A 14,468-nucleotide genomic window follows, 5' to 3' on the forward strand; every position below is an offset into this window, starting at 1 on the left:
CATTTTTTGACACAGGGCAGGCAGGAAAACCACCAGCTCAATGGGGTCTACATCATGGGCAATCACCACCAGCTGAGCCTTCTTGTTCTCCACCAAGGTGGTGGCTGTATTGACTCCTGCTTGGAGGACAGGTGGTCTTTGTTGGGACGTCCCCTTTGCCAGCAGCTTTCTTCTCAGCAAGGGCCAGTAGCCTTTGCTTCTTCTCTTGCTTTGTCTCTGGCCTGTACTTGTGGGCAAGCTTAAGCAGCTGAGTAGCTGTTTGCCTGTCCAGGGCCTGGGTGAACTGGTTAATGGCAGGAGGTATTTTGAGCCACTTATAGAGAGAGGATGGCTCTTTGCCGCTTCAGCCTGATGTAGCCAGGCCACTTGATGAAGCGTGTTAGATCTCTTCTGAGCTGAATGTCCTGCCCAATGCAGAAGTTCTTGGGCCTTTTCTCAAACAAAGGCTTGACCACATTTTTGGCCTCCCGTTTCTTGATAAAGGTGGAGGCCAGGGCCACCCTCTTGCCCTTGACTTTCTTTCCTTTGGGCTTCTTGCTCAGCTGGTGGAGAGAGGGATAAATCTTTTAAGATTCTCCTTTTCAACTTTGAAAATCTCTCAATCCCTTGGTTTTCCAGTAAATGAACTATTTTTTATCATTTATTTAGACATCCTAAAATTTGGATTAGTCATCTCTTATGATCCTTAGATTTGTCATCTAGATGTCTAATTTATTACTCAAAATCCCAAACTTGGGAACATGAAATGGTCTCTATTAAAAAATTAACATAATTTTCAAACCATCTGGAATATAAATGGTGTTTTGGCCTCCAAACATTTCCTCTTGTCTGAATGTTTATTTTTCACTTTGGTGTCTTTTCTCCCCTTTTCTGAAAATTGCAGTCCTATGGTGGGATTTGTTTTGGATCAGTGAGATGTGTTGCTCATGAGAGCGTCTCCCTTGGGCATCACAACAATTTCCTCCCATATGTCCTTGGGTACCCTGCATCTGTAGTGGAACAAAAAGGGGCTCGAGACACTGGGTGATTCTCCCTCTGTGTGTTGATACGATTCTTTCCAGTATAGGAATGTGGGGTGCTATCCAGGACTTCCTTGTGAGGTTGCTTTATGTTTCAGGGAGTTCCCCATGACACCCCACTCCGTTGGCTGGGAGGAAACAAACATCTCTTATCTTGCTCATTTTTAGGATTAGACACTCATAGAGCTGCTGCACTAAAAGGGGTATGTAATGAACATGACAAAACACAGGGAAACATTTAAAGTTAGATTCCAGGGTCATGACGTAAGAAGACATTTTCAGAGCATTCCTAGCAAGCAAATGTTCTGAAAGGAAATGCTATAAAAACCAACAGATGTTCTGATTGAATGCTCTGAAACAAAAGTGGAGATAGCCAGCAGCCAGCTCTGGACAAACCAATAGGCCATTGACCAAAATCAACAGTGTGTTTAGGTCAGGGAGGAACTATGGATGCTTGGGCACCCGGTACCCATGCTGGTGCCTGCTGCCATCCTGCCTGCTTTCTCCAGTGAGGGTGCATCATTCTTGGGACTGCTGTATTGGGATTCTGAGCTGTAGATGCAAAACATAGCTCTAAACTCAAAGGGAGTAAGGGATACTTTCTATTGAGCTGCATAAAGCTAATGATAGCCTGGGAATACGAAGAGACCAACTTTTTACAGTCATAGAGTTCTAATCACTCAGCTTTATAGAGTCTTTCATGCACGCGTACACATGTGCACACACACACACACACACACACACACACAGAGAGAGAGAGAGAGAGAGAGAGAGAGAGAGAGAGAATTCCCCTGGAAACTGCAGTTCATATTAAGTTACCAGAGTCTTAAATCAATACAATTTGCTATTCTATCTCCTCTTATTTAAGAAGAAATCAGCCATCAGACATTGGTAAAGGAGAGTAACTCTGACCAGAGGGGATGGGACTGGGGAGGGTTACATTTCTCCTCATTGTGCCTGTGGTCATCTTCTAATTTATAGAAAGAAATTGAGATAAAGGCAGGAACATCTGTTAACAGGGAGACAGGTTAACTGGCCCTTTCCTGATTCTTCAGTGGGGCTCTGGGCCCTGGTGGTCTCCTCTCAAGTTTTAATTCATTTCTAGGCTAAGGAACATGGGTTCTTAATGGTCTCACTTTTTTTTTTCTTCCAGGTATCATGTGAGCTACAGACTGCTTTCATGTGGCCTCGTGAAAGAAAGACTCCAAGTAAGTAAACAACAGACTGTTCCAAAAAAAAAAAAAAAAAAAAAAAAAAAAAAAAAAAAAAGAAGAAAAGTCTCAGCAACTGGCACAAGACCACCCCAAATTACAGAGGGCATGATGGTGACACACTGGTGAAAAGCTGCTGGACACAGCTCTCCTGGGGGTGTGTCGAGTGGAATTTCCACAGCTTCTGGGAGTAGACTGACTCGTCAATCATAGGCTGCTCAGCAGGAAGGTCCCTAAGTCCAGTCAAGAGGTAGACAAGTCAACAATGCAAAATGCAACGCAGAGACATGAGAAGGCAAGACCTCTGGACTCCTGCACACGATCACAGGTCCTCAGCTGCTGAACCCAGAGATGTGGAAATGCGTCAACACCAGATGAAGGCTTCACAAGTTTGCTGTTAAGATTAATCAGTGACTCGAGGGAGCACAAACAAGAAGATGAGTTCTGTTCAGACCCAGAGAAGAAAGGTAGCAACACAGAAGAAAAATAATCCAGCAACATGAATAAGAAAGTCAGCAACACAGAAGAAAAAAAAATTAGCAAATGGATGAGAAAGGCAGTGATAATGATGGAAAAAGTCATCAATATAAAAGGAAAACTGTGGAAGAAAATTGAGATTGAAAAAAGACTCAACAGTTAGAAATACTGAAAATGGAAACCTCAGTGAATCCAGGATAAAAACTCAGTGGAAAGTATCACCAATAGACTCAAAAAGGATGCTAGAAATAGAAGTCAAGGCTTAAAGAAAAAAAAAATTACCAGCATCACTAAGGGGAAAACGCATTCCTGCATACCTAAGAACTCCAGTGTATGATCAACAGCCCAAGCCTAAGAACTATGAGATAGAAGAAGCTGAGAGAAGTAGTAGGCATGCAGAGAACATGTCAATGAAATCATAGCAGAAATTTCCCCAAATCTGAAGGGAGATTTGGGCATCCAAACACAAAAAGCAGTAGAACCCCAAAATAGACATTACGGGCGTGCGCGCGGGGGGGGGGATTATTTATATGACATACAGTCAAGATTTCAACACTACATGTGGGCCCGTGTACCAGAGGCTTTCCATGGAGATCTCTGGCCCTACCTGGTTCGAGAGTTCTGGCAAAGGGAAGCGAGTGCGGGCAGGGAGGGGAGGTTGCTTCTGCTGCTGCATGCAGTTGGCTCTACCTCTGTCTCTGCTATGCCTTCCAGGTTACTCTGCTACTCCTCGCCACAGTGCACTGAGCTGGGTTGGGCTGGGCTGACGAGAGGCCAACTAGCCAGTGGGGAGTTCGACGAAGTTCAGGCGGCACTTCGGGAGAGCAGATCTCTTCCCAAGTGTTACATCTCTTTGGATAGAAGGCTCGGACAAAGTAGTAGTTCTCTAACCTTTTAATCCTTCCGGATAGGATTTTTATATACAGTTTTGGGGTGGGTAAGGGTCTGGGGGGGCGGGGCTGTGGGAGGCTGTAGCTACATGACAGGAGCCAGGGACCCAGGAGGTATGGCTGAACACCTGCCGTCCCATGAAGGTGGAAGTCTCCACCTATTGGGTCACTGGGGTTCCAGACCTTTGCTTGACCAGGGGCCAGGGTGTCTATGCATAGCCCACCGCCCCACAACTACAAAGAGAAGAAACCATACTAATCAAGCACTGTAGGGTGCTTGGTGTGGTGGTCCACTTGGGAGGCAGAGGCAATTGATCTCTATGAGTTTGAGGGCAGCTTAGTTCACAAAGAGAGTTCCAGGCCACTCAGAGCTATACAGTGAGACTCCATCTCAAAACCCAAACCAACCAACCAACCAACCAACCCATCAACCAACCAGGGGCTGAAGAGATGTCTCAGTGGTTAAGACCACTGGCTGCTCTTCCAGTGACCTATGTAGTAGCTCACAATCACCTGTGACTCCAGTTTTCAGTTCTGCTGCCCTCTTCTGGCCTTCTTGGGCACTGCGTGCACACAGTGCACAGACATTCAGGCAAAGCATCCATATACATAAAATAAATAAATATTAAAAAAAGAGTAGTACACAGGGTTCATCAAATTAAAAATGTCTGCTTTGAAAGATATTACAAGAAGAGGCTGAGAGAGTGAACTTTTTTTTTTTTTTAAACACAAAGTCTCACAATGGAACAAACTATGACTACACACAATATTTGAAGCTTGCTGTCACGCAGTACAACGGAGTATCTCACTCTCTGAAAGTGAGATACTAGATGATCCCATTCATATCCTGTTCTTGGAATGACAACTGTTTAGAAGCACAGAGTAGACGTTGCCAGGGACAGTGGTGCTGGGGAGGAAGGAGGTATGGGTGGACACAAGGGATCCTTGGTGCACTGTTGTCTTGACGGGGGTGGGGGTGGAAGTGGGGTGGGGAGGATCAGTCCATTAATGACCCTGCAGACAAGTCAAAGATGAGTAGACTAAGTGCATACACACAGTGAGTCCAATATTGAGGCATTGCTCGCTCTCTGAATATCAATGTCTTGTGTATGAGACTTGTAGTGGTCTGAATGAAAATGGCCCTCTAGGCTCATAGAGGGTGTGCATTATTTGAAAGGATTAGGAAGTATGGCCTTGTTGGAGGAAGTGTGTCACTGGGGGTGGGGCTTCAGGGTTTCAAATGCTCTAGCCAGGCCCAGTGACTTTCTCTTCCTGCTTCCTGTGGATAAGGATGTAGAACTCTCAGTTACTCTCCAGCACCATGTCTGCCTGCATGCCACCATGCTTCCTGCCATGATGATAATAGACCAAACCTCTGAACTGTGGGCCAGTCCCAATGAAATGTTTTTCTTTATAGGAGCTGCCTTAGTCATGGTGTCTATTCACAGCAACAGAACACTGACTAAGAAAAGATTGTACTGTAGTTTTTCATATTAATGCTATGGGGGAAAACTGGATGAAAGATTCCTGGGAACTCTTTGTTACCTCCTACAATTGCAGCTGAAGTAATAAAGAAGTCTTGATAAAAATTTCACCCCAGAGGCTGGAGAGATGGCTCAGTGGTTAAGAGCACTGATTGATCTTCCAGAGGTCCTGAGTTTAATTCCCAGCAACCACAGGGTGGCTCACAACCATCTGTAGTGGGATCTGATGCCCTCTTCTGGTGTGTCTGAAGGCAGCTACAGTGTACTCACATATATAAAACAAACAAATAAATCTTAAAAAATTCATCCTAGTAAATATGTGGGAAAGCATCTGTGGACCCAAATCCATGAAGACACCAGAGGAACTCAATTGTACTTTGAATGAAAACAGGGTTTCCAAAATAAAAATGAAATCAGAGTTGGCATTTCTTCAGCACATAAACCCCTAGGGTGCTGTACTTGGCTGCACATGCATGGCCTCAATTCATATAAGGCTTTTGTCTTTCTGCTATTTCCCCTCATTAGAGATGCTGCCCCAACGTTCTCAGCCATAAAAGGGTGATAATGGCTGATTATAGAGATGATGTGAGGCGCTAAGTGGGTTTTAACACATCATATGCACAAACCAGGTTCTGACATGTCGATGGCACTAAAGCAGCTCTGGGCACCAGTCAGAGAAGATGTTCCTAGTCCCAGACCATAATTCTGTCTTCTTTATTGAGGAATACACAAATATGGTATACACAATGAGGTATACACAAGTGTGCTATAGGCCAGATTATTCTAGAATAGAAAAAGTGTGAGGAAAGACAGGACACAAGCATGTGGGAGTTAAATTTGGCCTCAAATAAATTCAAATTAAGGTGTGGTTGAAGCAGTGGGCATGTTAGAATGTTTGCACAAAGTTCCCTCTGCACTCAATGATATCACGAGATGATTTTAAGAATAAAATGAACAATACAACAGGTTTGAATTTTGTTGGGAAGACAGAACAGAGGGACCCACTCGTCCTACATCCATCTTCCTCTTTTGGTAAACATTTCAGTCCTGTGGAATATTTGTGCTAGCTAGTGAACCTGCATAGTTTCGTTTCTATTGGATTCCCTGGCTTTTTCTTTCACTCCCTTTCCCTATCCCAGGATTTCACCCATGTGGTGTCTGTCATGCATCCAGTCTCAGCCTCTTCCTGACTGTGAGGGTTCCTGGGATGCTCTTGGGAGTTTTCTCTAACTTCAGCAATGGAGGTCGGATGCTACACTAGCATTCCGTCTCCATTACAACATACTTGGGAAACCAACAGCGAGGAAAGACTGAATTTGGCTCCTGGGTCTAGTGCATGAGCACTTGGCTCTATTGGGCTAGGCATCAAGTCAGGAAGCACATGGTGGAAAGAACTGCTCACCTCATGATGGCCACGAACCAAAGAAAGTAAGCTAATTCATAAATCTATAGTGTGTGGGTCTATTCATAAAGCCAAAGCATTCATGATCCAGTCTCCTTCTCAAAGTACCATAGAGGCATGATGAATGGCCTCATTCATCTCATGGACCTTGGTCCTCCATGCATCTTGGTGGGATTTAAAGGTATAACATAAAAACTTGACCTCATGACACAGACCTGTAATCTCAGCTTTTCAGAAGACTGGGAAAAGGGGGTTTTTATGTCCAAGGCTATCCTGGACAAGTTCATGAAACCCTGCCTTAAGCTAGAAAGGAAGAAAAAGGGGGATCCAGATGAAGGTAGGTTTACATAGTGAGTGTGAGGACCTAGAATCAACAATTAGGACAGAAAGAAAAATCAACAGCAGAAGTTAGGTAAGGTGGTGTAGCCTCCCCCAGACTTGAAACAGGCTGATTCAGACTTTGTTGCCACTGAATATGAGATCACCTGGGGTGTAGCCTTCCGATTTAGATGGCTATATTGTTATGTCAACTACACTTAGATGGCTATATTGTTATGTCAACTAAGGCTGCTCTGAGACTCTGCTACCTGCTGAGAGACCCTTGAGACATTCCCCAGACAGATCCTATCCTGCATGTTACCTACAGGCTGGCTCCAGGCACCAAGAATGGATTGGGGGAAGATGGGCCTCCCCCCTTTATAAGTACAGACTCTTAGTAAACTTTGGGGCCTTGATCAGAGAAAAATTTGTCTTGGCCTCATTCTTTTCTCACCGTCTAGTCTCTTTCAGCCCCAGCCTGCCTTTCAGGAGTACCCGGTTCATGTAAGCTGCGGGCAGTTTACAGTTGCAGATTGGTGCCATGAACACAGACCTGAAAATGGTGGGGTAAACTGAGGGATTGCTGTCTTATGTGGAGCTCCACGAGAAGGGAAGAACAAGAAGATCATATCGGGCACAGTGAGCAACAGATATTTATGCTAGTGCTGGCTTTAAACTTCATTTTTTAAAGTGTTGCAGGAGGTGCAATAGGATACGGGCTAAGTTGGAACAGTGCTGATCCGGTGCTGGTTCCACTTAGGGTTTGTCAGCGAAATATGGGACTAGAAAATTCCAAACAGGCAATTGTCTGCAGCCTTCAAGAGCTGCTTCAGGCGAGAGGAGTAGGGTTTGAAAAACAACTGTTAGAAAAATTTTCAGATAAGATAGATTCTTGCTGCCCATGGTTCAGAGAAGAAAAGACTTTAGATAAGAGAACCTGGGAGAGAGTTGGAGAAGCTTTGAAAAACACCCAGGCAGATGATAATTTCACCCTCTGCCTCTGGGCACTCATAAAAGATGCTATTGATGAAGAGAACTCACAGGCATCAGATAGTACCCAGGCAGAGCTTGAAGAATCTCAGGAAGAATGCCTATCAGAGAGGACTTTCTCAGAAGAGGGCCCTCTCAACCCTAAATTAGAAAGATGTAGAGACTCGGATGATGAGCTAATTTTAGATAAGGAAGATCATTCAGAAAGAGGAGCCACCAAATATTTTGATGAGGATTGGTCTCCTTGCAAACCTCCTGCTTCACCTATGGCCTCCACTACAGATGCTACTCAAATGGACATGCAACTAAGTAAATTAGAGTTTGAAATTAAGTTGCAGAAATTGACTAATGAGCTTCGGGAGCTAAAAAGGGTGTCAGATACAGGGAAGAACAACTCCTCTGAGATGTACCAATCTCCCCTAGAAAGAGCTGGGCGTCAGGCTCGTGGGGAAGGGCAAGATACATCTGAAGTGCTAGCCTTTCCTGTAGTTGAGATAAATTGACCAGCAAAAATAATAGAGTCAGGCAATACCAGACTTTGGATTTCAAGGTAATAAAGGAGTTAAAAATGGCTGTTGCACAATATGGCCCTACAGCTCCCTTTGCACAAGCATTATTGGATACTGTCATGGAGTCACACTTAACCCCCCAAGATTGGAAGACTCTATGTACGGCCACTCTGTCAGGAGGAGATTTCTTACTTTGGGATTCTGAATGGCGAGAAGCCAGGAAGAAAACTGCCACTTTAAATGTTCAGACAGGTAATCCAGACTGGGATATTAACATGCTTTTAGGAGAAGGTTGATAAGAAGGCAATGCTAATCAGATTGGGTTTCCTGTTGGAGTGTATGCGCAGGTTGCTATGGCTGCCTGCCGTGCTTGGAAACAGTTACCAGCTATAGGGGATCTTGGTGGGAGTTTAGCCAGCATTCGGCAGAGTCCTGATGAGCTTTACCAGAACTTTGTGGATAGGCTATTAATAGCAGCTAGTAGAATTCTTGGAGACTCTGATACGGGAAGTCCTTTCATTATGCAATTGGCTTATGAGAATGCTAAGGCAGCGTGTCATGCTGCTATTGGGCCTCACACTCACAGCAGGCAGCTTATGGGGCCTTGAAGCTGCTGCCCAGCCAAAGAAATCCATTTTTGAACTTGTCAGGGCAACCCCAGGAAGTGCAGAATTGGACCTCTGTTCTACCACCCACACAGTATTAACCCCAGAAATGGGAGTTCAAACTCTGCCTACAGGAGTTTTTGGACCTCTACCTGCAGAAACTTGTAGATTTCTTTTAGGATGAAGCAGTTCTATTGTAAAAGGCCTGCAGATTTATCCAGGTGTTATAGATAATGATTATGAGGGAGAAATTAAAATCATGGCTGCTTTCCTTCATGGTGTTATAACTGTACCTGCTAATCAAAGAATTGCTCAACTTGTCTTAGTTCCTTTGCATCCGCTACCGTCCAGATTTGTTAAGAATGGGAGAGGACAAGGTGGCTTTGGTTCTTCTGGTGTATATTGGGTTCAATCTATTACTAATCAGAGACCTAACCTTAAATTGACATTTGGTGGAAAAAGCTTTGAAGGATTAATAGATACTGGAGCTGATGTAACAGTTATTAGAGGACAAGACTGGCCTTCAACTTGGCCTTTGTCTGATACACTTACTCACCTTGAAGGAATTGGTTATGCCAATAACCCAAAACAAAGCTCCAAATTGCTAACCTGGAGAAATGAGGAAGGCAATTCAGGACAAATTCAACCGTATGTTATGTCAAATTTGCCTGTTACCCTATGGGAAAGAGATCTCTTGTCACAGATGGGTGTTATAATGTGCAGTCCTAATGAGGCAGTGACCAAGCAGATGCTCAGACAAGGGTTTTTGCCTGGTCATGGGCTAGGAAAGAAAGGACAAGGTATTAAGACTTTTGAAAGTCCTAAACCTCACTCTAACACAAGAGGCTTAGGGTATTTTCAGTTAATGGCCACTATTTTGCCTGCATCCCATGCTGATAAAATTCAATGGCTTAATGATATTCTGGTGTGGGTTGATCAGTGGTCTTTACCTAAAGAAAAGATAGAAGCCACCTCTTCGCTAGTGCAGGAGCAATTAGAGGGAGGACATTTAGTAGGATTTCAGTCTCCTTGGAATACTCCAACTTTTGTTATCAAGAAAAAATCTGGTAAATGGAGATTGTTACAAGATCTAAGAAAGATTAATGAAACCATGATACCTATGGGAGCTTTACAACCTGGGCTTCCATCTCTGGTAGTCATTCCTAAAGGATAATATAAAATTGTGGTAGATCTGAAGGATTTTTTTCTTTACTATTCCTTTACATCCTGAGGATTGTGAAAGATTTGCTTTCAGTATTCCTTCTATTAATTTTAAAGAACCTATGAAGAGATATCAATGGACAATTCTCCCACAGGGCATGGCTAATAGTCCTACCTTATGTCAAAAGTTTGTGGCACAAGCTATTCAGCCTGTGAGACAACAATGACCTATGATTTACATCATTCATTACACAGATGATGTCTTTATGGTGGGAAAAGACCCTCAGGATTTGCTTTTGTGTTATAGAGAGTTACACAGGCCTTAGCTGATAAAGGACTACAAACAGCTCCTGAGAAGATACAAACTCAGGATCTTTATAATTATTTGGGTTTTAGACTTACAAATGAAGCTGTTTTTCCCCAGAAGATAGTTATTCACAGGGACAACTTAAAAACTTTAAATGATTTTCAAAAATTGTTATGTGATATTAATTGGCTTCGCCCCTATTTAAAGCTTACTACAGGGGAATTGAAGCCTTTATTTGATATTCTTAAAGGGAGTTCTGATCCTACCTCCCCTAGATCTTTAACCTCAGAAGGATTGCTGGCCTTGCAACAAGTGGAAAGAGCTATTGAAGAACAAATTGTTACTCATATAGATTACTCTTTGCCTTTACATCTGTTAATTTTTAATACGATTCATATGCCTACAGGATTGTTGTGGCAAAGGGCTCCTCTAATGTGGATACATTTGAGGATTTCTCCTAAATGTAATATCCTGCCATATTATGAAGCAGTAGCTCAGATGATCATACTTTGAAGGAAGCAGGTTCTAACTTATTTTGACAAAGAGCCAGATATCATTGTTCAGTCTTATAGTGTAGATCAACAGTACGGATTGGTTGCTTGCTCAAATAGGATTTATAGGAACCATAGATAATCATTATCCTCAAGATAGGTTGATACATTTTTAAAATGTACATGAGGTGATATTTCCTAATATGACTTCTTTACAGCCTTTGTATAATGCTCTTTTGATTTTTACTGACTCTAGAAATGTAATTGAGCATTGTTTACAAGCCTTTAATGCTATGGGATTGCCTAAACTCATTAAGACAGATAATGGGCCATCCTATACTGGCAACAATTTTACTTCATTTTGTAAGGAATTTGGTATCAAACGTAAAACTGGAATTCCTTATAACCCCATGGGACAAGGAATTGTTGAACGTGCTCATCGTACTCTGAAAAATTGGCTTTTAAAAACAAGACAGGGGCAGTTATACCCCCCAAGGTCACCAAAAGCACAACTTGCTTTTGTCTTGTTCCTTTTAAATTTTTTGCAAACTGATGTTAAAGGTCAGTCTGCAGTGGATCTCCACTGGCATTCAGTTACTTCCAGTTCTTATGCCATGGTTAAATGATGGGACCCATTATCTAATACATGGAATGGTCCAGACCCTGTTTTAATCTGGGGAAGAGGTTCGGTCTGTGTTTTTTCACAAAAAGAAGACGGAGCAGGATGGCTGCCTGAAAGATTGGTTTGTCAAGTGGACACAGACCCTGAATCTTCTTGTAAGTATGATTCCAACCTTGATGACGGCTAAAAATCTTTTTTTTAGCTGGAAGAGTTAATTTGAAGCACAGCCCTCCATTTCCAGAGAATTTACAGCCTTTCTGTTGATTCTCAAAGTCACCTCTCCTACACTGGGAGGTCAGAGTTTGAGCTTGATCATTGCTAATTTGCAACTGAATAGAGTACCTGGACTTCCCCAAAGAAGCTTTTATCCTGTTGTTTTTCAACTGTCTCTACTTTGTTTTTCAAGTAGGTCAGTCAATGCCTTACAGCCTGTTTTCAGCAAGCATGCAGCTCTGCCTCTAGCAAGCGCAGGTGGCAGAAATTCATCGATATGAAGAAGCATATTGAGTATATATTGTGGCTTTGGTCTGATTTGGGAATAAGGTGTGCTATGAGGGCTGGTGAGTCAATGAAGGGCAACCAGATTTTGGAACTATATCAATCTAAGACAGAGGTATATGCCAAGAGGCCTTGGTTTGTGCAAAATAATCACAAATGAGCTGCATATATTCTCCTTGACAGATAAGAATAGTTTGGGAAAATCTGAGATTTCCCAAGCCAGGCGTAGCTGCCAGCCACCATAACTCCCAGGCAGGACTGTGGAGCATAAAACATTTTTATGCCCCTATCTAGCTAATTTTTAGTATATATTTAGGTGAGGAATTGTAGCCTCCCTCAGCCTTGAAGCAGGCTGATTCAGACTTTGCTGCCACTGAATATGACTTAGATGGCTATATTGTTATGTCAACTACCTCTGCTCTTTGAGACTCTGCTACTTGCTGAGAGACCTTTGAGACATTCTGGAGACACATCCTATCCTGCACATCGCCTACAGGCTGGCTCCAGGCACCAAGAATGAATTGGGGGGGGGGGATGGGCCTCCCCCCTTTATAAGTACAGACTCTTAGTAAACTTTGGGGCCTTGATCAGAGAAAAATTTGTCTTGGCCTCATTCTTTTCTCACCGTCTAGTCTCTTTCATCCCCAGCCTGCCTTTCAAGAGTACCCGGTTCATGTAAGCCAAGCCAAACCACCGGTGGCTTACAGTTACAAGGTGGTACATGCCTAGGCAGGAAGGTGATGAGTCTGAGGTTAGCCTGAGTCACATAGAAAGACTAAACTACCACCACCACCACCACCACAAACACCAAACATAACCCTCAAAACCATAACAGGGATTTTAGAGAAGATCCTTCAGTTTAGGGATAAAAGTTTTTCTGGAGAAAGATTGAATAAAAAAGTGCTATCACTATCAAGTAACATAAAGAATACTTATTATTATGAGCTAATGAGTTGCTTTGGTCACTGGCCTGAGTAATTGTCTTAGTTACACATTACTCTTGTGATAAAGACAATGACCAAAACCAATTTGAGGAGGATTTATTTCACCTCAAAGATTGTAGTCCATTATGGAGAAAAGCCAGGGCAGGAATCTAGAGGCAGGAATTGAAGCAGAGACTATGGAGGAGTGCTGCTTGCTGGCTTGCTCACCATGCCTTTCTCAGCCTGCTTTCATATACCATCCAGGACCAGAAGTGGTACCACCAACTATGGGCTCAGGCCTCCTACATCAATCATTAGTAAGAAAATGTTCCACAGGCTTGCCTACAAGCTAATTTGAGGGAGCCATCTTCTCAATTAAGAGTCTTCCCCAATGACTCCAGCTTGTGTCAAGTTGACAAAACTAAACCAAACCAAACCAAATCAAACCAAACCAAACCAAACCAACAACAACAAACAAACAACCCCCCCAAACAACAAAACAACAACAACAACAACAACAACAACAACAACAACTACAACCAGCCAAAACAGTGAGGTCTGACAATTTCTTCTGTAGAACATTGTCCCCATGTCTGCACACACACATACTCATCTATCTGCTGACAATTAGGGCTTAAAATGTCCATGTAGCTGCACATGCCTCATCCTGATCTTCTCCTCTGTCTTATCAAAAATATGAGTCTGATAAGCCTGGCTCCCCAAACCCACTGTTCAATTACCTAGCAATTCATTTTTGGAATCCAAGAAAAGTGACTTCAGGATTCTTAGCCCATGTTGCTAACAAACATGTAAGAAACAGCAAGTGTGCATAGCTCTCACCTCAAAGAAAGTAAGAGGTTATTTATTCTGAGTCAAATATGAGTGACTATTATCTGGGAATAGAGTCATGTTTCTCTGAGAGGCACAAATTTTTTTTTACTCTATCATATCTATACTATCTATCTATCTATCTATCTATCTATCTATCTATCTATCTATCTATGACTCTGGAGATTGGCTCTAGGATCTTGAACACGCTAAGCAAGTGCCTTCCCACTGAGCTACATCTATTCTTAGTCCTTTTTTACCATGTAATTTGAGACAGGGGCTCCCTTAGTTATTCAGGCTGAACTTGAACTGACTGGCCTGTCCCTTCTTTCCTTCCTTCCTTCCTTCCTTCCTTCCTTCCTTCCTTCCTTCCTTCCTTCCTTCCTTCCTTCCTTCCTATTTGTTTATTTATAATTTGTTATTAGGTATTTTCCTCATTTACATTTCCAATGCTATCCCAAAAGTCCCCCATACCCTCCCCACCACTCTCCTAACCACCCACACCCACTTCTTGGCCCTGGCGTTCCCCTGTACTGAGGCATATAAAGTTTGCATGACCAATGGGCCTCTCTTTCCAATGATGGCCGACAAGGCCATCTTCGGATACATATGCAGCAGCTAGAGACATGAGCTCCGGGGGGTACTGGTTAGTTCATATTGTTGTTCCACCTATAGGGTTGCAGATCCCTTTAGCTCCTTGGGTACTTTCTCTAGCTCCTCCATTGGGGGCCCT

General features: G+C 43.0%; 1 pseudogene; it reads right to left on the reverse strand.

The window, feature by feature from the left end:
• Positions 1-314: 314 nt before the first annotated feature.
• The window catches only part of LOC110306287, a 41,609-nt pseudogene continuing 27,455 nt past the window's right edge, over positions 315-14,468 (reverse strand).

Source organism: Mus caroli, chromosome 11 (assembly GCF_900094665.2).
Source record: "Mus caroli chromosome 11, CAROLI_EIJ_v1.1, whole genome shotgun sequence".
NCBI classification, from domain to species: Eukaryota; Metazoa; Chordata; class Mammalia; order Rodentia; family Muridae; genus Mus; species Mus caroli.